General features: G+C 36.4%; 1 non-coding gene across 1 annotated transcript; it reads right to left on the bottom strand.

Annotated features, from left to right (window-relative positions):
- Window positions 1-15,902: 15,902 nt before the first annotated feature.
- Window positions 15,903-16,009, bottom strand: LOC116587370. The gene has a single exon (XR_004284394.1). It is a non-coding gene; the product is annotated as a U6 spliceosomal RNA (small nuclear RNA).
- Between the last annotated feature and the right edge of the window lie 10,497 nt (window positions 16,010-26,506).

The following is a 26,506-nucleotide window of genomic DNA, read 5'->3' as shown; positions in this document are numbered from 1 at the left end:
CTGAAATCTCCTTTGAAATTTTAATCAATTTAACATTGGTGTATCTATAGATTAGATGAAATAACTTTTGCTGTCTCTTCAAGCACCTTTGTCATATGAATGGCTCATGGCTCTCATATTTCTCAATATGAATTTCTAGATATCCTTCTATTTCAATCTTGTTTTCAAAGGACAAGGTGGAAGGTGACAATGGTAATGAAGATTAACTCAAAGACTAATTATTTAGTCACTGGTGGGGGGGATGAGGCACACAGCTAAATCTTTCTGTCACGAATATTCATAACTAGTTCAGTTTAAATGCCAGATTTATGAGAGCAAGTGATCCATCTCTATCAGGCACCGGATGCTTTATTTAAGGTGGGTTCGGATGAATCTTAATTTTCCATGCAAAGCTATTCCCTGGATATCAGTCCTAAAACATTGCTCTCTTTCTATTTCCCTGTGTGTTATGTCCTACTTATATTTAACCACAGACATTTAGATTGAGTCTTAAAGGATTACTATATATTAGGAATCACTGTATTTTTTCAACACTCACAAAACAGTTGTTTTTTTTTTCTTTTTAACCTGACAACAGCCCATATGATTGGTGACAAGTTTGTGTGCCATAAGCCCAACAAGAAGAGATTGCTAATTAGTAGATTTAATTGCATAAAGAAGGTGTTTAAATTTATACCTACTAACACTTTGATACTATGAATATTTCAACTGTGGCTTATATTTAGTATTAAATTAGCAGATGATTTAAAAGCTGAGTTGGCCAAACTAAGTTAATGTCACAACTAACGTAAAGAAGCCTTAATTGTAAACATGTCCTTTGTCAAGTGTGTATAATTATAAACTATGCCCAATTAAAATGATGAACACATCAATGGAGAAGAGTTTTTTCTTCCTATACTTAATGATTTTTTTTCCCACCTCAGTTAATAAAAATAGTCAATGAAAATGATTCAAGGAAATATCTAGGTTATATGTAAATAAAAATGAAAACTTAAGAGTTTAATATTTGAGGGGGAATATTTGCTACTTCAATATGCATTCCAGACCATCATGTTCCCTAAAGCTATGAACTTCCCAGCGATTAAAGATAGAAAGCATTGCTCTTGGTGTATAAGTATAATGAGAACTCCAAGCAAAGATCAGTATTTTGACCTCTCCCTTCAGCTGATTTTGAAGCACTGCTCTAATGATGAAGCAGAGTATCTGAAAAATAACTCTAACAAGTACTTTTTTCAGGTAATTTGTTCTTAAATAAAGGAGAAAGATCTCTAATCTGATATTTAATTACAGCTCATCAAACACAATCCAAAATTTATAATCAAGTCATCTTTAAGTTTGGGATACCTGCCTAGCTGCTAAAAGTTGCTGTTGGTATTTTTGTTAACTGTAATGACAAGCAGAAGAAGTCACGGTTTTGCATAGTGTGTAAATCTCCCTAGGCCAAAGAAACTATTTATGTGTATGGACTGCTAAAAACTCCTAAAAACTAGCAGTCTCTGAAAAACTGTTACCCCAGTTCATGGTGACATACCTGTTCTTGAGCAACTCATTAGCCCAGGAAATAGTAATCCCATTTGATGCCCAAGAAAAATATTTGCAATAATGTAAGATTTTTATTTTTGGCTACCTCTTCCCTCACCCTTTACCTAATACCTTCAGGTTTCTTTATGATGTCTGACTGTCCCAATGAGTCAACTCTCCTTCATAACTCGAGAGAAACCTCCCCGGTCTCCCCCACTCCTGGACATAGCATTGCTTTCCTCCTCCTTGGCGTAAGGCAAATATTTACATGGGTAATTGACCACCATGCTTTTTCCCGGTGAGCCTCCGCATGGCCTTAAGAATTTTCCTCAAACTTGCACTGCAAATGATGTCGCTATTAAAAAAGAATCAGCACTGGAGGATGAAATGCATACCCAACCTCTGCCCTATACCAAACTGTCATGAGTTTGTTAGACAGGTGGAAGGGGTTCAGAGCATCCAGTCATCGGCACTTTTAATAACTCTCAAGGAGCTTGGGTGGTTGCTTACAAATAAAGTTCACCTGAATACATGTTGCTTAAACATTCCAAATCTTTTATGGAGTATGGAGGGAAAGGGACAGGGAGGAGAGAAGGAAGACGTTTTTGGAGAGATTTTGCTTTGGGGTTTTAAGTGAGTTTCCTATTGCTGCTGTAGCCAATTAACAGTTGGTGACTAAATATTTTCTTACAGTTCTTAAAATTCTGGAGGTCAGAAGTCTGAAATGGCTTTCAGGGCATTGTGCTCCCTATGGAGGCTCTAGGGGATAATCTGTTTCAGTGCCTTTTCTAGCTTCTAGAGACTGCTAGGATTCCTTGGCTCATCGTTCTTTTTCTACATCTTCAAAGCCAGCAAGGGTTGGTTGAGTTTTCATATCCCGTCCCTCTGAGTCTCCTGCTCCCCTCTTTCACTTATAAGGACCCTTATGATTACATTGGACTCTTGGGGATAATCCAGGATAATCTACACAAGATCCCAAATTTACTCACATCTACAAAGTCTGTTTACCACATAAGGTAACATAATCACAAGTTCTGGTAATTAGGCTAAGGACGTCCTTGAGGAGCCCTTATTGTGCCTACCACAGTACTGTTGCTGCCTACACAGCAACAGAGAAGTCATAAATCAGGGTACAGAGATTTAAATACCTGGGGTGGAGGGACTGTACTTCCTTAACTACCTCTGTCTCTGGTCATTTTTCTAGGAATGTACTATATTGTTTTAGTCCAGGGTAGAAAGGAGGGTAAACCATTCCTGGGTTGGACCAAATCCTATCTACTAATGTAGTCATCATGTGTCCCTAAGGGACAATCACAGAAGCTCTGTGAGTCTTAGTATTTACATCTGGAAAGGGGACAATTAAAAAAAAAAAAAGGCTTGTCTCAAGGGATTCTTTTGAACTTATATGCTATAGTCCATGCAAGGCGCTTAGTATAGCCCTTGAAATACAGTAACTGTAGTTTCATCTTTCTTAGACCTGTCCTTTAACATATCACTTATCCCATAAACTGTTACTAAACCAATATTGTATGAATGATCTCGCCAATGATGTCACTGCTGGATTTCAATAATGATGCAGTTTCCTTTGATTCTTCACTGTAGAGCATAGGAAATAGTGAAGAATGCTTCAACGTTACCACTTTGGCCATCACTGCAAACACTAGTCGCTTGTCAGAACAGCGTATTTCACTCCAGTTTAGTCACTGTCCAGCTGGTAAACTAAACAGGAGGTCAGAGAAACTTCTAGATCAGCCTGACCATCTTAATGGAGTCAAATTTTATGTTTTTAAGATGTAATAAAACATTGGTAACTGAGATGCAGTCTTCATATTATTACTTGAGACCTTATTAAAGCTTTTTTCATTATAGGTAGCATTATCCAGTCAATATTCATTTAGCTAGCTAAAGCTTTTAGAGTTCATGCTTCAGTTTCTTTCAAGATGACATTTTTTTATATGACATCCTGTTCCAGGAAGAAATTTTTGTTTTGACATGTACAATTAATATTTAAAAACTGGATGGAATAAAATTAGCACCCGATGGCACCAAGGCAAAGCAAATCAAGAGAGGGGAAAAAGAACATCTTGCTTGTCCCTAGACAGGCTAGAGATTAGCTCTAGTCTGGTGACTTTTCAAATTGAAAAAATTTTCTAACTTTCTTAATCTAAGCTTTAATATATGCAATTGCATTAGAGCATTTTAGAACAGATAACCAGATCTAATTTTACTTCATGTTTGACTTGCAAGCCTTAAATGCCAGGCTAAGGAACCAAAAAGGGCATGGTTTTGGAGGGCGGTAAGGGCAGTATATCAAACAATTATACAGAACTACTCTATGGGATAAAAATAATGGAGTTTCTAGAGCAGACCTGGAGCCAATCCAAATACATCAATGTCTATACATCTTGTTGTACTTCACTGTGTTTTTTTCTCTATCTTTTGGTAAATCAAAACTATATTGTGTTCAGATATTACATGTCTATTTCCCAAGAATTTTAACTCTTGGGATTATTTTAGAGTTCTCGGTTTTTGAAAATGCTACCAATAATTTGAATTAATTTCATTGCACTCCAAAAAAAAAGTTATCAAAAAATAATAAGAAATATCTCAGAGATGAGAAGCTATGTTGTGTTGTATCAAGGCTTACACACAGAGAAAAAAATACTCCATTTTTTATTCTGCAATTAGAATAGAAAATTTCCTCAATAAATTCCAGACTTGGAAATTAAATTTAGAAGCTCTTTATCCAAATGATTTTATTGATAGTGTATCAATATAAAAAAACCAAACAAAAAAAAATCCCACAATATTTGAAATATTTCTTTTTAACATTCATCTGATATAATACATTGCTATTTTGGGTTGATATATTATCTGGTAGCATTTCTCAAGGATTTAAGTGGTAATGTTCTTGATAAGTCTAGAGTGCCAGGTGTTGGAAGTTCTTACTATCAAAAATAAAGATGTTAAATTCCAACCACTTGATATGAATCTGAATTCCCAGAAAGCAAATCTATCCAAATAACTTTCCAATTGATTGTATTTGACCCTAGTGAATCTGATTTTGTAGGACTACTGAAAATATGATTTAAATGGAAAATCTAAGATATATAAACTAAGAGAATACAAGTTAAATATAAGTAGGTTGAACTATTACTCATTAATAGAAAGATCACTAGTTACTGGAAATTTTAAAAAGGTTTTTGTTTTTTCACTAGAAAGGACTAAAATTAGGTTGCTATTATTGGCATAAATAATTATATATTACTAATAGATCATTTATACACACATATTTTTGAGAATTTGACTGAATTAGAAAGTATATAGCTAAGGGCAGTTTAGGGAAACCATGTTGTCACCTATTGAAAAATAATTAATTGATGTCTGAGCACCAATAACCAGTAATGGCACACACAGGGCAAAGGTATTACAAGTGTTCTTCCTACTAAGTAGAAAAAAAAAATCTCATCATCATGGAAATTTTTCCACTATTTTCTGTTTTCCAGGCAACTATTGCTAATCCATTATATATGAGATGAAAATTATTTCTCATCTCTGAAATCAATCATCCTGAAAACAATCACCATCAAACCAACTGTTTTTTTATTATTATTATCTGGGCATTCACTTTGGATTGCTGCCAGTAAAAAGAAATGTGACAAACAGAAAGCTAACGGTTCTGCCTAAATGAAACTACATGACAATTTGGAAAGAAAGGTAATTAACCAAATAATTAATAAACAAAATACAGGTCTTGTTAGATTGTGATATATATATAAGAGAAAAAAAGCAGAGACGGGACTTCTGGCTTCATCTCTAAATGAAATGAGATTAAGAGTTTAGAAGTTGTCACTCCATCTTCACAGCAAGAAGAAGCTGGACAAACTGAATATTAATGACTTTTTTGACCCACCAGAGAACTGAGAGCATAAGGGAAACTGTCACCTTGAAATCAGTTTGGAAAGGTGTTTCCAGAGAAAGAGCAGAAGAGAGGTGCTAATGTAAAGCAGAAGTCAATGAAGACATAAGCTAGAAAAAAACACTTAAATAATCATTTTGGGGGCACCTGGGTGGCTCAGTTCCTTTAGCATCTGCCTGAGGCTTGGGTCACGATCAGCAGGGAGTCTGCTTCTCCCTCTGACTCTGCTCCTCCCCCCTTCTTGTGCATGCCCACATGTTCACTTTCTCTCTCTCTCTCTCTCACCCTCTCTCTCAAATAAATAATAAATAAATAAAATCTTTAAAATAATAACAGTAATTTTGACAAATGGATGGATCCTGAAGGTTAAACTAAGATTCCTTGGTCACGTAGGCAGCAGAAGAACAATAACCCTTGTGAAATACATCCAGCATCCTCTCTATAACAAAGGCCTGCTATCCCGAAAAAGGATGCCTCCAGAGCTCAACTGCAAAGCCTTATTCCCAGCAGGAAGAAGAGAATTCATTCCCATTCATTCCCATTCCATCCTCTCTAGCCTTTGTATCTAACTTCAGGAGGGGAAATCTTCCGTCACAGGAGCCAGGGCTGGAAGGAAATAGACAGTGGGCGCTGCAGCCAGGGGAGAGGAGAGAGGACACTAGAGGGATGGCTATGCCACTGCAGAAACGTCTGGCGAGGATGCATCCCCCAAACACAGGCCCATGAAAAGACTGAGATTTAATCTAAAGAATAGATTTTCCTCTCCCACACTTTAGTATCACACCAACAGGGCACAAGTAAAATCACAATGGATTACAGCTAAAAGAGCAGCAGGTTACAGACTATACATGAGGAACAGAACAAAGGGAAGCCCCACAGCAGAGGGGAGGCCAATGCAAGGATACTATAGGAATGTGCAGCGCATATTAAACAGGAGAACTCTTAGACAGATTACCATAAATCCTCACACTAAACGCTTACTTCTCTCAGTTCCGACATTCTAGCACTCAAGAAAAATAGCAAGTCAGGCTAAAAGGCAGAAGGAAAAAAAAAAAAAACACAACAGCAACAACAAAAAACAACACACACAGTTTAAAGAGAGAAAATAATCATCACAACCAGACTCAGATGTGACATAGATGTTGGAATTATCAGACAAGGAATTTAAAATAACTATATATGTGGAGGGGCACATGGGTGGCTCAGTTAGTTAAACAATGTCTGCCTTTGGCTCAGGTCAGGATCCTAGAGTCCTGGGATCAAGCCCCAAGGGGACTCTGCTTCTCCTTCTTCCTCTGCCTCTCCTCTCACTCCTGCTCTCTCTCTCAAATAAATAAAGAAAATCTTTAATAATAATAATAAATTTAATTAACTATGTTTGATATGTTAAAGACTCTAGCAGAGAAAAGGAAACAGAATGCAAAAAGATATAGGTAATATTACTACAGAGAAGGACACTCTAAGGAAGAAACAAAAAGAAATGCTAGAAGACCCACAAGAACCAAAATGAAAAATGCTTTTATCAGACACAAGATGGCTGAGGAAAAAAAAAAAAAAAAATCAGAGAGTAAATCAATAGAGACTTTCCAAACTAAAATGCAAGAGAATAAAAAAAGAACATATAAAAACTGGTACAATTTCAAAAATTTAACCAGAAATAGTAGAAAGAGAGAACAGAGAAAAAATATTTCAAGTAATAATGGCTGAAAACTTTCTAAAATTCATGTAGGTACAAAACCACAGATCCACAAATCTCAGAGAACCCCAAGCCCCAAAGATAAAACTCCAAGAATAAAAATCCTATGCCCCCAAAATGCAAACTTCAGCATATTATAATCAGTCTTCAGAAAATCCCATACAAAGAAAATCTTGAAAGACACTTGAGGTGAAGGTAGAAATCCTTGTCTGTAGAAGAGCAAGGATAAGAATTAAGTGACTTTTTATCAGAAACTATGTCAAGAACAAGAAAAGAAAGTCAAATATTTAAAATGTTGGAAAAAACCCAACTACCCAATCTATAATTTTATATCCAGCAAAATCATCCTTCAAAATAGAGAAACGATGATTTTCACAGACAAATAAAACTGAGGGAATATCTCACCAGAAGACCAAACTTATAAGGAAGATTAGAAGTTCTTCTTGCTGATGGAAAATTATATAGGTTTAAATTTGAATCTACATTTTAAAAAGAAGGATAAAAGTAATGGAGAAATAATAAATAAAGGTAAAATGAAATCTTATTTTTCTTATTCTTAATTGATTAAGTAATTAATCAATTTGTTTGTTTAAAGTAATTATAGTAACAGTGTTCGGTGATCATAGTCTATGAATAAGTGAAAAGCATGACCGCAATTTATAAAGCAGAGGTTTTAAAGTCCTTGCCAGGTAATTCTGACATCTGTCATCTTTTCATTTGTATTTCTTGATTTCATTTTCCCATAGGAGTTGAGATTGCTATGGTTCTTCCTATGCCAAGTGATTTTTGTTGTATTGTATTCATTTTGAATATTACCTTATGAACCTTAGGGGCCTATTTATATCCTATGAGAATGACCATTTTCTTTTAGCCCCCCTATAGGCTGTACTTCCAATGTCAGGCCCATTTGCAAAGCTTTTGCATTACCTTTCTTATTCAGCATATGCATGGCCCAGGGGTCAGTCTGGGACCTGACAAGAAATCTACTCCTTAGCATAGTTCTCAAAGTGTGTAGTATACTCATTAGGATCAGATTCACGTTTATATAGGTCATGATCTCTCTCAAGAATTAATAAACAGGGGGTGCCTGGGTGGCTCAGAGGGTTAGGCCTCTGCTTTCAGCGCAGGTCATGATCTCAGGGTCCTGGGATCGAGCCCCGCATCGGGCTCTCTGCTCAGTGAGAGTCTGCTTCCTCCTCTCTCTCTCTCTGCCTGCCTCTCTGCCTACTTGTGATCTCTGTCTATCAAATAAATAAATAAAATATTAAAAAAAAGAATTAATAAACAGAAATATTGCTCTCCCTAGCTAATTCTTCTCTGTAGTATCGCTCGTACTTTTCAGTGGTATGGGATTTCACTTTTTTGGTCTTTCAGTATGATACTGTCCTCTTCTGTGATTTCATTGCCTACAAGGCAATGAGGGAGAAGGACAGAAGGAGAGGGTAAAATCATCAACAGTTTGACACTTCACCAAAGGGAAAAGAAGTTTCCCCTGGCTCAGTTTTGGCTGTAGGATCAACTGAGTATGAAAGGCAATAGTAGAGAGAAAGAGGAGAGGGGGGGGGAAAAATCAAGAGATTTTTCTCTCACTCTCCCTGAGCTTTAGGACTTTCCTTTTCTGTTCCTCAAACAACAGCTAAAATGGTTTCTCCTTGATCTCTGTGCTCTGAACCACAGTGCTCACTTCAGGTTTTGGTTTGCATTGTGTTTGGGCTGGTAGAGACTAGAAAAAAAAAAAAAAATGGAAAACTCTGTTTACTGATTCTTCAAATTCTAGTGTACTCCTCTTTTGTGCCTGCTGATATTTATTTTTCAAATGCTACTCATGCAGTCTGTGGAGGTTCGATAGCTACTTCAGTGAAAGGAAAATGTTGGTGTGCGTTTACTCCATTTTCAAATTTCACTAGAACTAGAAGATGATATTTTCTTTAGTTAACACATTTCAGGACAATTTTAGGACATCATTAAAATTCAGGGTCATTTTCCTTACATTTTATGAAGGTTTTTTTGGGAGGGAGGACATTTAGATTGACTTCACTTGGGAAGGAATAACTTAGAAGGATGAGGTTTAACCTGACAGCGTCCTTGAAGCACCACAACAATCTGATTAAGCAAAATGGAATATTTTCTATGATAGACTCTGCTTCCTCAGTTTCCTCAACCACGAAGACTGCCCTCTTTTATACAAGTTTATTTCCATGTACACTGTGGAGCCTTCACAAATGAGTGCTGGGAAGAGGAAACGTCACGAGTTCTAATCTCAAAACAACTCTACCCTTCTTTTTTAAAAGAATAAAAAGAAAACCAGTTTACTCCCTTTTCATCTCAAGTTTTATCATGACTTATTTTCAATTTTTCTCCTTTATGTAAAATTTGAAGTAAACTGTAGAGATGTTTCTCTGCATAAAAGAAAGCACAGGTAGACGCTAACCAAAAACAGAGAAGTCATTAGGGCTACTATCTGATGATATGATTTTTACTCCTATCAGAAAACAAACATATTATTAGACTGAGAAATCCATTAGAAACTTTAATTCCAAAGAGTTGATCCATTGTCACCCTTTTTTTTATATCTCTTGAATTCATATATCACAGTTTTTGTGTGTGAATTTTTTTTATTACAGGGAGCTAGATTTTTGCAGGGCTAACATGATGCGGACAGCATCATACAGATATTAATAAAAGTGAAACCAGATTTTAGATCATTTAACACCAGGGATGCAAGTCTTTTCACACAACTCTGTATCTCTTAGAAGTTCAGGTGCAAGGAAGCTTACTTGCATCATTAGTGTAAAATTGTTCAGCAACATTTCTCCTATGAATAAAATTATGATTAGATATTTATCTTCATGATTTTGATTAGATGTTGGATTTTCTTAGGGAATCAAATACATACATAGGGAAAAAATGATATGGTGTGCCTGACTCAGGGAAATGCTAATAACTCAGGTTTAATCAATAAATACATTAAAGCATCTACTGATCCTGCAACAAATTCCATACATAAAGTTGCCTGACAAATTCATTAGATGAGTTAAATGAGAGTATACCTTCTAATTTGTTTTCATATTTAATTATCCATTTATTCTTTTGATTCATAGGCAGTAATTTTATACTGTTGATTCCCTCTTGACCTTGTGCTTGTAACTGAATCCGGAGATCTGGCTTGTGGCCCAGGAATATGTAGAAAATTGTTTATATTAGCAGCAAGCTGCCTTGAGCTGCAGTGCTTTGATTTAACGTTACAACTGTACTAAAAGTAGCAGAGCTTTTCCCATGTACTCTCTATTCTGTTCAAATCCCTTGTCATTATAACAGATGTTTGGATTATTGTTCTGTAAACTATGTCAGAATTTCAATCTCTAGTATCTGTTTATTATTCTCCAAGGGTGATATTATAAATGTTCCCATGCACAGTTAATACTTATAAAACAGTCTGTCTTATTTCCCATTAAAAAAATCTTGCCAGAAAGTTCTGGTTAAATCAGAGGAAATATATCTAATTTGGGGAGGAGTGTCTTAAGTGTATATGAGTAAATAATTCCAGCTAAAAATGGGCAACATTTCAGAAAGCATTCCAGTCATTAAAAAAAAAAAAAAACTATAGCTTTTTCCTTAAGTCTTAAGAGATACTGATTTTTAAAAAATTGATTTAAGTTTATGTAGGGTTAAAACTGAAATCTCACAATTAAGTAATTTTACTCTGATACCAAGATGTAATTTAATTTCTATCATTGCCCATGAAAGCCATATCTGCTGATAATACTTCATGCTTTTGAAGTGTGCAATGTTAACAAAATATAAGAATGATTGCAATAAAAGAATTTAAAGCCTAGCCCCTCAGAAAGATATCAGAAATGTGTGGGAGGAGATGACCACTGTTTAAAATTTGTACTTAAGTAGAAAACCTTATTACCTTAAAAAAGTAAAAAGAAGAACAAGAGGGCCACTGACAGCTTTTTAAAATACACATGTAAAGGCTGAACTATTAGTTTCCTCCTGTTGTTTGAATGAGTTATGGCAGCTTTTACAAGGGCATGAAATAAGATTTCCTAAGGTGACGGTCCAATTGGATATTGACGAAGAACTATATCTTTGATGTATCATTTGTTTCTCCTTTACATTTCTTTATTTTAATTCTTGCTCAAAAGAGAATTGGGATCTTCTATATAGAGCCCGTGTCAGATAAAGGAGCATTACGCCCGCTTATTACAAGAGACATAAGCATGCTAATACTCTGAGGAATAATCTGACTGTGTTTCTAGAAAACAAGGCTTGTAACTGAGTAAGAAATGTTCCTGTGAAAATAATTTGCTTCTCTTATTTACTTCACATCCAATTTTATCCTCCGTGTTATATCTAATTTTTAGTCCTTTCTTTTGAATTTAAAAAAATGGCATATAAAACAGGAAAGGGGAGAAGAGCCTACTCTTTGGAAATGATATAGAAGGTGAGTGACAGAAATCTTCTGGGAAATAAAAGGAGAAGGGAAGGGAGAGTTTAAGGAAAAGGGTCAATTAACTACTCCATCAGCCCCATCGAAAATGGTGCTGTAGCTTTTACTTCATTCATTTTGCCTTAAAGACTGGACACGGCTAAAATGGGGCTCAGAGTCTGCAGGAATACCAATGTGCATTACGTTTGCATTTAGGATTTTAAAAAACGAAGGGAAAAAAAAAAAACACGCACAAGGTCAGCTTCGGAAATGATGAATGCCTTTTTGCTGAAAGCTGTACTGAACGTCCTTGAGTTTAATCAAAACTATTTGTTTTTAGTCAGCTTTGCTGTTGTCTCTTTTACTCTTGTCCACTGATAGCTTGACATTAATGACATCATAAATCATGTGAAGTGGCGGCTTGGGTTTGGTAGCATTTCAAGTGTTTGTTGAGATGTCCTGGACTATCTGAGGAGCTGGTGCAAGGTTGGATATCATGCTGCACTGAATCTTTAGTTTATGGCATGATTTGGTCAGTAAAAGCACAGAGTGCATTACTGGTATGATGGGCTTTCATTAAAGAATGTCAGGCTCTTCTTTAAATGCAGACTTCTGAAGGAGATTATTGAATAGGTGGATTTATCTTTAATTCTGTTTAATTTTTTTAAGACCCAATTTTCCAATCCCACATTAAAATAAAGACTTTGCCCTCTGTACTCGTCAATTTCTGTGGTCATTTGTTGCTCGTAAAGTAAAGCATAAGGGTCCATTTGCATGGTTCACATTTGCACAGTGCACACTTAATTGAGACTTGAACAATGTGTACAGATGAGCAACTCTATCACTTATATTTTTTAAAGGCTCTTGTTAAGCAGAAAGCATCATCTGGAAATGTATTCTTTGAAAAATGTCTAGCTTTTATCAGTTTTTTGTTTCAGAATGATTTCACCGGATTATTCTATGTTTTATAGCTTGTTATCTGTGTGACTGTTCTTAGAACATGCTTTTCATTATCATTGTACTCTACTGTTAAGAAAGAAAAGATTATTCTTTAACTATTATTTATTTAATGGCATTTTGTTATAGTGTAATACACTATAACTATATATATATATATATGAATAATATGTAAATCATTTACTTCCTTATCGGGCCAGTACATTAACAAGTTAAAGGGATTTACTTTTTTTGTAAGGCAACTGGCAAAAAGAGATGTCTTTTCTTTAGTCATGGAGAAGAATATCATCTTGAAATGTGCCTTGCATATTGTAAAAGAGTACTTTTTACAGTGTGGAGATAGTTCAGCCAAAATATAGAAACGCTTGTCCAGATGTTAACAGAAAAGCAGTTTTCACCTACGTTCGAAGTGGATCAAAATTAGAAACTGATTATAATGACATCAAACAAAACCAATCATTTCACAACTTGGATAATTTAATCCTTACGGTTTAAACTGACATCACAGGGGGAAAAATATGTTACGTATAGATTTAAGTACAGATTCCTGAAACTATCTCCCTAGGTATTTATGACCTATTTTTATAGGATGCTAAGAAGTTTTTTCTTCATATATGCACTAAGTATAAAAAAATACTTATGTGGAAATTTTATAACTTGAAATAGTATTAAAAGATTTTTTGCTCTTCAACAAGATGTATTGACAACATAAATGGATTTGAACATTTTGTTCTTGCTTCAAATAAGACTGGCCCCTGTTGTAAAGAAGGATTCTTTCTTCAGGACTCAAATGGTACAAATAATTATAACAACAAAGCAAATCACAGGTGAGCTCAATATAATTAGAGCAATAGAGTTCAATTGATTTAACGTACACCTCCGCTCTAGAGGTTCCTTGCCTAAGAGAATATTATTATGAATTTTTAGACTACTGCACAATTTCAGGAAACGTTCAAAATATTGTTATATGGTTTCATAGTGTCTCACTGTACTGTGTGAAAAATGCTCTGGTGGAGGAGAGGAGAAATAACTTAAATACCCTTTGCCACCAAAACTTACTCTACCTCCTTCCTACACATCTGTCTCCCAAAAAATTTCAAGGTTGTTTTTTTTTTTTTCCTCATTGAGTACTTAATAGTCTTCGCTTTCTTCCAATCCATACATGATAGCATTGGGCAGGCATTAATTCTCTGCACACCCTAACTATGTGACATAAACACGCCGCTGCCTTCGGCTCAGGTCATGATCTCAGGGTCCTGGGATCGAGTCCCGCATCTACTCTCTGCTCAGCAGGGAGCCTGCTTCCCTCTCTCTCTCTGCCTGCCTCTCCATCTACTTGTGATTTCTCTCTGTCAAATAAATAAATAAAATCTTTAACAACAACAAAAAAAATCTAGTTCATATATAGATACACACACATATATACATATATATACATACATACATATATGTATGTGCCTATATATGTGTATGTGTGTGTGTATATCTATATATGAATGAACTAGATTTTTTTAATCTACTCTGCTTATCCTAATTTTGATACACCAAATAATTAGAGTTAACCTAGGAACAGAGAGAGGAAATAAAGCTTCCTTCAAAAAAGAGAGCACACATCCTCAGTCAGACACACCATGTTTAGAACCCCCGGTATGCAGAGAGAATTGCTTACATGATTGGCCCCCAAAAAGTGACCTCAGACTCCCAAGCATACAATTTTCAGTTTTCTGCATCTACCTATCTTTAAAACCCTTCTAACATGTCAAATATATACTTAGCAGATTTCCTTCTTCCTATCAACAAAAATAGGGCATTTGTAGGCAAACAATGTTTTCCTAGTAAAACAAGGAAAATGTTAGCCCTTTTATTAATGAAGAAAAACACCAAGTTGATTTATTACTTTTGTTTACTTCAGGGTTGCTTCTAAAGAATTTGGCTTTCTAAACCTTGACAAGAAAAAAAAATCGGCACAACGGCTTGAGAATCTACCTTGTCCAGAACCCTGCCCTCTAGAATGTGGAAGTGCGTGCTCATACACCCACCCCCTTACACATCCTTGTACACGCCCATGTTCACTGAGACACACAGTTATGCCCAGAGCAAGTAATATTACCGTGCTGGATTAAAACTTTCATTCATCCTGAAGATTTTCATTTTAATTTAGCTCCTAATGGAGGCCTGATGAAAAACAATCAGCTCGGAGTCTATTCCATGACGAACCAAACTCTAGGTCACGTATAAATAGTGGATGATGGTAATTACAGCGAAGAATCTGAGGTACTATTTATTTCTAACTAACAGACAGCACCTGCCAGTATACGTACATCAACTCGTTATTAAAGCCCTCTGTCTGGATGCTGAGCTGACTTATTTTACAACTAATTGTCTTTTACAAGTAATCATGAAGTATGTATGAAGTTTGGTAAGTAAAATCATCTAATTTGGCAAGGGACATATTAAAATGAAAGAATTTGTGTCAGAACATATACTACAGCAGCTTGTTTTCATGATTGTCAAGTGCAATTTCATAAATACACCACCATAAACATCTTCTGATTAACTTTTTTCTTATGTTAAGATGAGAATTTTAGAGACATGGATCCTTAAAATGTTTAAAAAGTGTTTAAGGAGGGGGGAGACCCTTATTCTTTGAGTTATTACTCCAAAATGACAGGGCAGATTAAAAGGAGCTACCATAGGCAGAGCTCATTCAAAGGCATTCTTCAGGGCGCCTGGGTGGCTCAGTGGGTTAAGCGTCTGCCTTTGGCTCAGGTCATGATTTTGGGGTCCTGGGATCAAGCTCCACATTGGGTTCTCTGCTCAGCAGGGAGTCTGCTCTCCTCTGTCCCTTACCCGGCTCATGATCTCTCTCTCTCTCTCTCTCTCTCTCTCTCAAATAAGTAAATAAAAAGTCTTTAAAAAAAAAAAAAAAGGCATTCTTCATGTATAGTAATGCAAGTAAACCAAGTCTGGGGAAACTCACTGCCATTCTCTAAGAGAAACAAAGTTGAATATGGCAGATAATTAGCCTTTAAATGTACTCCACAGAAAAATTCTCCTTCATCAGAACTTTCTCCCTGTTATGTTTCTAACATAATTTTATTTGAATTCAAATTTATTCTTTAAAAGTAAATACTAAATACTAAATCTGGTCTGTAAGCAACTGGTGGAAAGCAAACAAAGATTGCTATATTGCTTTGGATATTCATAGAAAGCAGGTCTGCCACATATGGTAGAACAGGTTGTTCACTGTAGAAGCACACCTTACAGTAAGTGTAAGAGGGCATGAAATCTAGCTCCTACCCCATGTACCCTGGCAAGATGTTTCTCTGGTTTTGTTTTTGTTTTTGTTTTTGTTTTCCTTGTTTTGTTTTGTTTTAAATACAGAACACTTCATGAATTTGTGTGTCATCCCTACACAGGGGCCATGCTAATCTTCTCTATATTGTTCCAATTTTAGTATCTGTGCTACCAAAGCGAGCACTGTTCCTCTGTTTTAGATAAAGACAAAAGTTCACCAAACTGGACATCCAGGGGGCTGTATTTGTCTAGAGGGAGTGACCTGATTTTCTACTTCACATATTGGTACCTATGGATTATCAGAGACTTTTGTGGAAAGATCTTTGTTTCATTAGATAAAAAAATAAAATAAAAATCAAAGAGTTACATCCAACCTCAAAAGTAAGTTTATACTTGTTTTAGTTAAGAGAAAGCCTGACCTTTAAATTACATAAAACTAGGAAATTTTGAAAGGAATGTCTTCCAAAACACCTGACTTGCAATGATGAGACAAAGCCACTTCCCCTTACTGAATCCTCTTAATCAAAATGGTTTTTTTACTATTTTGCAACTATTTGTCTTTTTATGATAATCCCTCCCCATCATATTCAAATTCCTTCCAAACATTCATATATAAATGAGTGACCAGCAGCTTATCCAGGACATCCGTAAATGGGCTATTGATACGAAGTCACTCACTTCTCTTCTCCTATTCACAAAGACTAAAAATAAAACTGAACTAAGAAAACCTTGGTGGGAGAAGAGAATTTCTAGAGTGTACCAAATTTTTCAAAGTGAAACATTTAAGGACATACTTTGCCTAGTTCCTTAGGTTATCAATGTGTTAGTGCTAATCTTGCATTAGGTCAGGGTTAACCCCAAAGAATAAGCTATTGAGTTCTGTAATATCTTTGTGGTACTTGTCAATAACAGTGTGGCTGTGCCTCTGGCTTCTGAGTCTCAGTCTCCAGTAGTGTTTTCTGTAATAAATACAGTAAAATAAACATGGGTAGTTCCCAGGCCCTGTATAAAATCCTTTTTTAAAGTTAATTAAATTTTTATTGACCACCTATTATGTAAAGATTTTTGGGGTAAAAAACGTTCTCTTAAGAGATATTTTATGATTCACCTATCCTTCCCCATCACACAGAGAGATGTCTAACACCAATATACCTAGTTTCAGCTGTATCTTCTTGCGATAACCTCTTACACTCAATGAGACAGTCATAGGAAATTATTTTTTCTATTGGAAACATATTGGATACTTGAAAAACACCTTTAAGAATATGGAAACATTTTATATCCTTGCTTATCTTGAGAGTGCTAGTGAGTAACAGAAATCACAAGAGGTATATGACGTATGGACTCCAAAGCAGTATTTTACTATAAAAGCATGGAACCCTGCTGGCATATGTAATTTAATGTGCACCATGCCTCCCCTAATTCAATCAGGTCTCTACATCCCTTCTTTTATATTCCAATTGGATTTCATGTGCTAAAGCCATCAAGATTTTCAGGATGAAATGAATGCTTGTATTAATCCTGCAATTTCCATTTAAAACACAGCATCGATTTGATTAATAAGGTTTGATGCTGAATAATTATATGGCAAATATGTAGGCTATAGGAAAACCACAGATGTGACCACCAGCAAAAGCCTTGTGGGAGAAGGAGGTCAAAGGGAAGCAATGGCCATGACTGAGGTGATGAATTCTTTGGCTTTTCTTTTATGCAATTAACAAGCAGGGCTTCTATTAATTTGCCACCTCCAGAGCCTTGACTGGTCAGATGTGTCTGGGTCAAGGGTCATGGGGGCAGAGTAGGGGTCAGCATCACAGCAGCCCTGAAACAAAATGGGAAAACTAAAGAAATCTCAATGATATGGCTGAGTATACATTCTATAGTATGGAAGGGATGGGAGGAAGTGCATCTCCTTAATGTTAAGATTGCTGTTTTAGAATAATAAAAATGTTCTCTGCACATTTAATTCAAAGTAATCAATCTAAGGTGCAGTGGTTGAGCATCCAATAAAAGAAAATCAATGTGGTCTCTACAAGGGAAGACAAACAACACTCGCTTTTACTAAAGGGATTATAGGTTAACATTTATTCAGTGTATTGTAATCTGATGTCAAGTGGTATAAAATCAAGCCAACAATCCATTACCACCCGTTATAGGCTAGGTGCTGATCTCATGCAAATTGACTTTTCATAGAACTTATTAAATCATTTCTGTGTTCTAGCTATGAAACATTTTTCTATAGTGGCTGAATTCAGTAAATTTAATTTCACATCTCAGATGGAAGTATATCAAAAAGACACATAGTTGTCATTTCAAAATGAAGATTTTTCACAACTTTCTTATGCTTCTGGTCATTAATTATATTAAGTACCTATGATGTTACTTTTCTAGGAAAACAAACTAAAGAATTTGGGCATGGTACTGGACCTGAATTACTTTCTTCCCAAATCCTTTTTATTCACTCCTACAAATGTCACTGTACAAATTCATCTATTTTATAACACTTGGAGATAAATTGTGCTGCAATTCCAAATTCTGATAGGATTTAGATTTCTTTAGAATTTAAGAGAATAATTCATGTTATCAGTCCTATGCATATTATTAATTTTGAGTAATTTTCTATAAAGCAAAAGTCTGTATTTCATATTGGACACATTGTGAAAACAGGATTATTTTTTAATAATATGCCTTACAAAGTTCTTTATATAGTTCCACAATTTTGGAATTAAAAATTGTTGAAATTCTAAGCATCTTAAGTATAGGGAACCTAATTCTTTAGTGTACTGGTCTAGCGTTTCCACTATTTGCTTGGGCAATAAGGATTTACAGTGACGACTGCACCTTCCCTCTCAAAAACAGGGTGAGCTTTTGAAGTATTAGAAGTTAGTGATCTTTCATTAAACATAATAAAAAAATGGCTAGCAAACCTGTCAAAGTTAGCATTTTTTTCTAAAGCAACTGTGCTTATTGTTAGAATTGGGGCCACTTTTAAGTGTGAGGAAAATCATTACCACATGTCTGAAAATACTGGTGATATTTTGCAGATCGCATTACTCTGCAGCCTGGTGCTACTTCAAAACATTTCAGAATTACTCGGTACTAGAAAGGGAAATTGAATTTGACACTATTTTTATTATAAAAGCTAAGTTTAGTTTTACCACCCTTGCTTTGATGAAACCTTTAGCTTTTTATTTGTTGGGAAGTAGAAGTTCTCCTGTTCTGTATACAACAAATAAAGAAATGTAGAACCTCTTATTTTAAAGCTTATCCACAAAATCTAATATATATATTATATATATTCTATACACACATATATGTAAAATACATTATTGTATTATTAAACTACTCATGAGTTAGTATTTTTAAGATTAAGATTTAAGAAATTTATTAATTTTATCTCTAGAATGGCTTCAATTATTATCTTTCTTAATTATTGTGATTTTTACCCTGATATTTAGGCCAAAATATTTGGTGAAATTTATCACATTTACATGAAGCACTCTGAACTGGCCAAATTGAAATCTTAAAATCTAACAATGACCTTGCAACATAGTTTCAATACTTTTGTTTTATACTTTTGTTCAAATGTTGAATTAACCCTAAAACAACAGATTCTTTGCTTTTAAAATTAAATTGTAAATAAAATCAGAGTTGGGCAAAATAGGTTGAGACACTATTTTCAGACTGTGAATTCTAAACCTGGATTCTCTCCAGGATGTGGATTTTACCAGGATTTTTCATGAGCCCTTAATTTTTTGTCACATTTGTGTTAATATAATAAGGCAGAATTTCCTGCTCATTCCTACTGCATGTATGCTGCATTAGTTATCATGCTTCTGATCTCCTAGCAAAAACAAAAAACAAAGAAACAAAAAAACCCCTCACAAATCTTAAAAAAAAAAAAAAAAAAAGAAAAGAAATAAAGAAAAAAAGAATCAGGTACCAAAAAAAACACAAGTGAGTCTCGTGAGAAAAAAAAAAAAATTGGTTTCTTTTCATTTTTATTCGTAAAAGATTAGCTTGCTTTAGGGGATCTAAATAACACAAAATCACTTCACATCCAGAAACGATGAAGAGATGAACTCTAGGCTAACGGTAATGGCAAAAATAATTTCAAACTGAAGGCAAAACCACTTCATTTTGTGCACAATGTCTGAATGCCTTCCACTGGACTTTAAATAAAAAATGGAAAACATTTTAGCAAATCTAGGGAAGCACGGAGTTGATGGCACTGAGAGGCATTTTTGATGTTTTTGCATTTTTGTGCAGGGAGAGCCATAAAAGGTTGCCAGTGGGGTATTGTAACACCACAGCTAAGAGTGAATTTTAGATAGATATAACCAGTTAAAGGTGATTGAATATCAAGGGTTGAGTAGTGCTTATTATACCTGCTGTTGGGAGACTTCAATTCATTATTGTAACAGAATGAAAACAGCATTGCTGCTGTCCAGGACATGCTTGTAGTATTGATTGGGCTTCTCCAAAGTCTTCTCTTAGGATGCAGAGTGCAGTCAAACATGCACAAACATCACTCAGTTCCCCTGATTCTGTCATGTGCTTCTTGTACCTCACACTAAAGCAGCCTTAAGACACAGGAAAATGCTTCTGTATTTGAAGGCAGACGGGGCTCTAAGCCTGACTCCAGGGGCTATGCAGATGTGGTGACCTTTCTTCCAGAGACCAGATTTCACACTCAAATTGTCATTAAAGCTTGATTTTCCCTAGAGGTCTCCAGTCAACTTGTGTGCTCTCTCCATTAGGGTTAAAAGTCAGAGTGGCACCATGCCCACGACGCATACTAAATAAAATGGAACATAAATAAAAGCAGGGAGTGACCCTCCGTCCCAGGAGGAATGGCATCATTCACCATCCAGCCAGCAGTCGTCAGCTCTGGTCAAAATTCACAAATCCACTCTAAGTCCCCATGTCCTCCATGCTATTTGTTATGGAGAAGGGAGTTGGGGGAAATTGGAAGCGGAGGTGAACCATGAGAGACTATGGACTCTGAAAAACAATCTGAGGGTTTTGAAGGGACGGGGGGTAGGTGGTTGGGGTACCAGGTGGTGGGTATTATAGAGGGCACGGATTGCATGGAGCACGGGGTGTGGTGCAAAAATAATGAATACTGTTATGCTGGAAAAAAAAAAAAATGCACAAATCCAGGATAAACACTTGAGCCAGAATTTCACAGGATCTTATGTCTCTGGCAGGTATCTCTTAACTAGGATATTATTCCCTCCTTTTAATTTTTGGAAGTAGTAATAACTACTGACTGAGGTAATTAATCAGATAGTTCAGGAACAAAAGTTTAAAAGGGAAAGAAAGAAAAGAAAGGAAAAAAAAAAAAACCTATAGTCTATAACACAAAAATGAACTGGTTTGGGGCCTCTAATTATAATAATGGCAGAGTTAGAGTCTACATTGAGACAATTAGTTTATAAAAGAGTTTTGTTTCCTTGCCTATGTAGGTTGCCCGAGGACAAAATGGCCTTAAAAAATGCCATGATTTCTCAATGTCTTAATGCAGCTCATTTTAAGCTTGTCTCATAAATGAAATTTGGAAAGAGCAAATTTCTTTAATGTCCCAAATGAATCAGCCTAACATTGCAAGGATGGGAGGTAGCGTTGACCTACCGATACGCTGTATTTGCCCCCACAGACCTATGCCAAGAATATGCTTTCCCAAAGTAGAAGCCTTTCTGCTTAATTACGTACCTCTTGATCTGAAATGCCAATGCAAACAGCTCCATTTTCTCCTTAAAAGAGGGAAGAGATGGTGAGAACTGAAATTGTTCACAGAAACATTTCTCGATACTTTAGGCAATCCCAGTATAGGGAACATGAGAATCAGGCGGGATAAATCTCAGTCCTATCAGACCTGTAGATTAAAATACCAGCAACAGATCTGAAACTGGGATATACTCCAACATCTAAACATGTGATCTAGTCACATAGTATCTGGATTTGGCATGATGCTTTTAGCTTTTATCTAGAGGTTTGCGGCAATTCTCTCATTTAAAATGCGGTTTGGGGGACACCTGGGCGGCTCAGTGAGTTAAGCGTCTGCCTTCAGCTCAGATCAGGATCCCAGAGTCTTAGGATCGAGCTCCACCTCAGGCTCCCTGCTCAATGGGGAGTCTGCTTCTCCCCTGCCTGCCACTCCCCCTGCTTATACTTGCTTTCTCCCTCTGTGTCGAATAAATAAATTAAATATTTATGAAAAAATAAATAAAATGCTGTTTTTGTAACTGAGTAAAGATGCAGAGTGTACTCCCTGTGTATGTTGTAGGAAGACTGACATCAGAAGACATCAGTTCTAGCCCCGAATCCAATATTTACGGTGTAACCTTGAACAAGTCACTCGCTCCCTTTGAACTTTTTATTTCTAATCAGCAAATTAAGGCTGACATATGCTTTGACTATTTCTCGGGATTGTTCTCAGATTAAATGACCTAATTCATATGAAAGCTAATTGGAAAATTATGAAGATGATAGATAGATAGATAGACCCCACTATTATCAATTTGCTACTGAAAAGTTCATCTGCCTAAGGTGAACAAAAATTCCTCTGGCTAACCTTTGGGCCTATTACAGTGTCCCAGATCCCTTTTGCCTTTTCCTCTGCTCCAACTTTCCCAGAAACAGATTTTCTACTGATATGTCAAAACCAACTTTAAGTGGCTGATTCCCAAAGTCAAGATCATTCCCCTGGTCTTCTGCTTCAAGCCTTACCCTCCGTGGAGATTCGTCTCCACATAACTACCCTGGTACCCTTCACAGCAGCCTAAGGGAAGATCGAGATCCCATATTCTCCCCTTTGAGTAAACACTCTGCACATTGCGTTTTTGTTTTTGTTCTTTTTTTTAAAAAAAAAAAAAAACACTATGATCTTTATTTGTCCCAAACTACAACTTTAGCTTCTCTTCCCTTCATTCTGGACACTGCTTTTTATTTGAGCAATGAAATCACTGACTAGTTTTTTTCTCAATTACTAGCTTTTTTCATAGTAATGAAATCAATTACTAGCTTTTTCAGAATCACTTAGGTATTTGAAAGCTTTTTTAGCCTATCCCACTAGCTTGCAAGCTTACAAGAAGAAGAGTGTGTCCTGTTCAGGTACTGCACTTAGTACCACAAATGCCCCAATGAAACAGTCCTAGCTTTATCATCGTGGGATATATGCAGTCTCTGTAGTTCCAACGAATTTAAAGATAAACCCAAACTTACCACATTTTTTCCCAGGGCACATGGAGAGGAGCAAATTCACTCTCCTCCTTCATTCGGAATGATTCTTAAGATTTCCCTTGCCCTCAAAATGTAAATGCATACATTATATACAGTGTTTAATCAAGGAACATTACAGTCGTGTGTATGACTTACCTCTGCCAACGTCCCCGAGTTCTTCCACAGCTTCACCTTCCCCCACCTCCCAATCCTGTTTTGTTAACGTCAACTGGTTCACACCCATAGAGAATGAGTAAAAGCAATTATCTTTTTTTTTTTTTAAGATTTTATTTATTTATTTGACAGGGAGAAATCACAAGTAGATGGAGAGGCAGGCAGAGAGAGAGAGAGAGGGAAGCAGGCTCCCTGCCAAGCAGAGAGCCCGATGCGGGACTCGATCCCAGGACCCTGAGATCATGACCTGAGCCGAAGGCAGCCGCTTAACCCACTGAGCCACCCAGGCGCCCCAGCAATTATCTTTTAAGGTGAAGGCCTGCTATGATCAACACCCCTAACACACCTGATTTCTATCATAAAGAAATGATGATTTCTTTAAAAATTATGTTTTTAAAAAATCATTTTCTTTAAAAAATGATTTACCTCACCATAAACTCATTTTGCAAATGAGAGAGTGGAGACTCAAAAAGGTAAATTAACTTCATTCATACCATAAAGATAGTAAATAACTGAGCTAAGAATTCTTGAATTCCTTATCAGGTCATTCTGATTCTTAAGACTGTAATATATTTCCTCATAGCTCAATATATTGACTCCCTTCACTATACATTGACTGCCATAACCTCATTTGGGGGAGCTCATTTTGACAGAAATCTGCATTCCGTGATGCCTCCAAAACTCATCATTGCTCCTGTTCTAATTCATAATAATTGCCTGGGATCACATTAGGCTCTCTAGCTTCTCAGCGCCCTTTTACGTAAATGATCTCATCTGATGCTCGGGGAAACCTGAAGAACGCTGGACAGGTGTTCTAACACCCATTTTAGATTGAATAAAGTCCTTAGGTAAAATAAAGGATTGCTCAAGTTACCACAATAATAAGCAACAAAATCATGACTAGAATTTACACTTCCTGACTATACTTTCAGAGCTCCAAACTCACAGGGTCTTCTATTACTATGTGGACCTATAATTGTAGTTTAAAAGTTCTTAGTACAGATTTCACAGTCAAGAAATATAAGAGCTTGGCAGCAGCTGGGTGGTTCAGTAGGTTAAAAAATTCTGCTTTCGGCTCAGGTCATGACCTCATATCAGGTTTCCTGCTCAGCAGAGTCTGCTTGTCCCTCTCCCTGACCCTCCCCACCTGTGCTCTCTCTTGAGCATGTTCTCGCTCTCAATAAATGAAATCTTTAAAAAAAAAAAAAAAAAAAAAAGAGGGGCTCCAAAGCCTCTGCCTTTGGCTCTGGTCATGATCCCAGGGTCCTGGGATGGAGCCCCAAATCAGGTTCTCTGCTCAGCGGGGAGCCTGCTTCCCTCCCCACTCCCCGCCTGCCTTCCTGCCTGCTTGTGATCTCTGTCTGTCAAATAAATAAACAAAATCTTTAAAAAAAATTAAAAAAAGAAAGAAAGAAAGAAATTCAGGGACTCTAAACTCTCTTTTTTGTCATAACTGGACTTAATTTCTTTTTAAAACCTTATTTCTGCCTGAGAGTACAATCAACCTAGCCACACAGGAAAGTGTAATTAAATTCCTGATTACTCAAACACCTTTTAGGAGTAAACAATTTTTTTTGGGTTTGTTGTTGTTGTTTGTTTGTTTTTAGCATGGGTTGGGGGTGGGCAGAGGAAGCCCAATGCAGAGCTCAATCCCACGACCCTGAGATCCAGCCTGAGCTGAAGGTAGACACTTAGCAAACTAAGCCACCCAGGCGTCCCTAGGAGTAAACAGTCCTGCCTGTTCCTTCTTTTACTCTGGGCCTTTCCTTGTTTTACTTTTCTTCCCTGGCCTGGTAGCGGATGTTCTCTCCTGATTTAAGGAGCAAACAGTTGGCCCAGGGTCATTGGTACCTGCGTACACTGGCCTCAGGGAGATGTGGCTTAGTCAGCCCGGGCTTTGGACACTGACCTTGGTCTACACTGCATCCACTGCTTACTCGTGAGGCGCTTCTGTGGCCACATAGTCCATTATACACCTGCACCTATTAATGCCCTTTGGTCCCAACCCAACTTTTAGCCACGTCTCTGGATTTCTTAGGAACAGCATAATTACAGGATGTTCTCTTGTGCTGCTCTGGGCCAGGGGAGGCTTATGAGCTATCTCAGGCCCCCTTACTGTTTTGAACCTTCTTTTCTAGAACACATCTCCGTGCTCTCCAGCACTGGTGTAGAGGACCTCTACATCAAGCTTGTTGCCATCCCAGACCTCTGCTTAGAAGAAAACTGAGAGTCCCCTCCACTACTGAAGACCCCAAACCCTTCAAGCATTATTATTAGCCAGAGCCCCTCTTTCAGCAAGCCTTGTTCAGTATCAACTGCATTAATTATATATTTTAACAAAGGTTTATATAGCACTTATTTTCTATTCTAAATGCTAACTCTATTTTATAGATGAGGTTGTAAGCCAAAGAGAGGATAAGTTACCTGCTCAGAATCACACAACTAGTAAGCAGCAGAGCTAGAATTTAAACCTTGGTGGTTAAGAATGATGAATAGTAAGTGATTCACATGAGTATATTAACCACACCAGAGTAATGAGGACCTTAACAAGACGCCATTTATAAAATTTACTCAAATGGTCTCAGAGACATAAAGTGCCTCACATAAACTAGTGCATTATACCTGCCTGGGCTATGCGATGTCCTAAGAACCTGTCCTTGTGGGCATGGTTCTTTTTACTTGTCAAGAGATACAGATGGCTCTTTCAGAGTAGGAGGTGGCAATTCCATTATGTTCTAAAATGTAACAGTATCAAGGCCAGGTGTGTATTCCAATAATAAATGTTTATGGTTAAAGTCAACATCGTCATGTAAATGATTACAGTCTAGACAGCTTTTACTTAAATATATCTTGTATTAATGATGACGTTTTTGAAAAGAAGAAACAGTAAGACTATTTCAGAGAACATATCTGAAACTTTTTTCAATAACATAAAAAATCAGTATTTCATCATCTCTAACATTTTGTGAAATTAGGCTTGGAGCCATAGATATGCTTCACAATTAAATTCCTTTTCCTGATACATAAAGTAATTTTTCTGGAAAACCAAGACACTTGCAATATACTTAAATTTAAAAAACCACACACACACATAAAAAAAACCAGCACTGGAATTCAGAAACAATGAATTCTGGAACACTGAAAAGAAATTTTTAAAAATTTAAATAAATAAATAAGTAAATAAAATACATAATACAAAAAAATTTTTTTTCAACAAACCTTATGCATTGTAAAAGATAACTTCATCTTCTGGGCAAAATAAAGTCACAGGGCCAGAATTACC

Source organism: Mustela erminea, chromosome 3 (genome assembly GCF_009829155.1).
Source record: "Mustela erminea isolate mMusErm1 chromosome 3, mMusErm1.Pri, whole genome shotgun sequence".
In the NCBI taxonomy this organism is placed as follows: Eukaryota; Metazoa; Chordata; class Mammalia; order Carnivora; family Mustelidae; genus Mustela; species Mustela erminea.
Note: the sequence above shows the minus strand (reverse complement) of the source record. Positions and strands in the feature narration are given on the sequence as shown.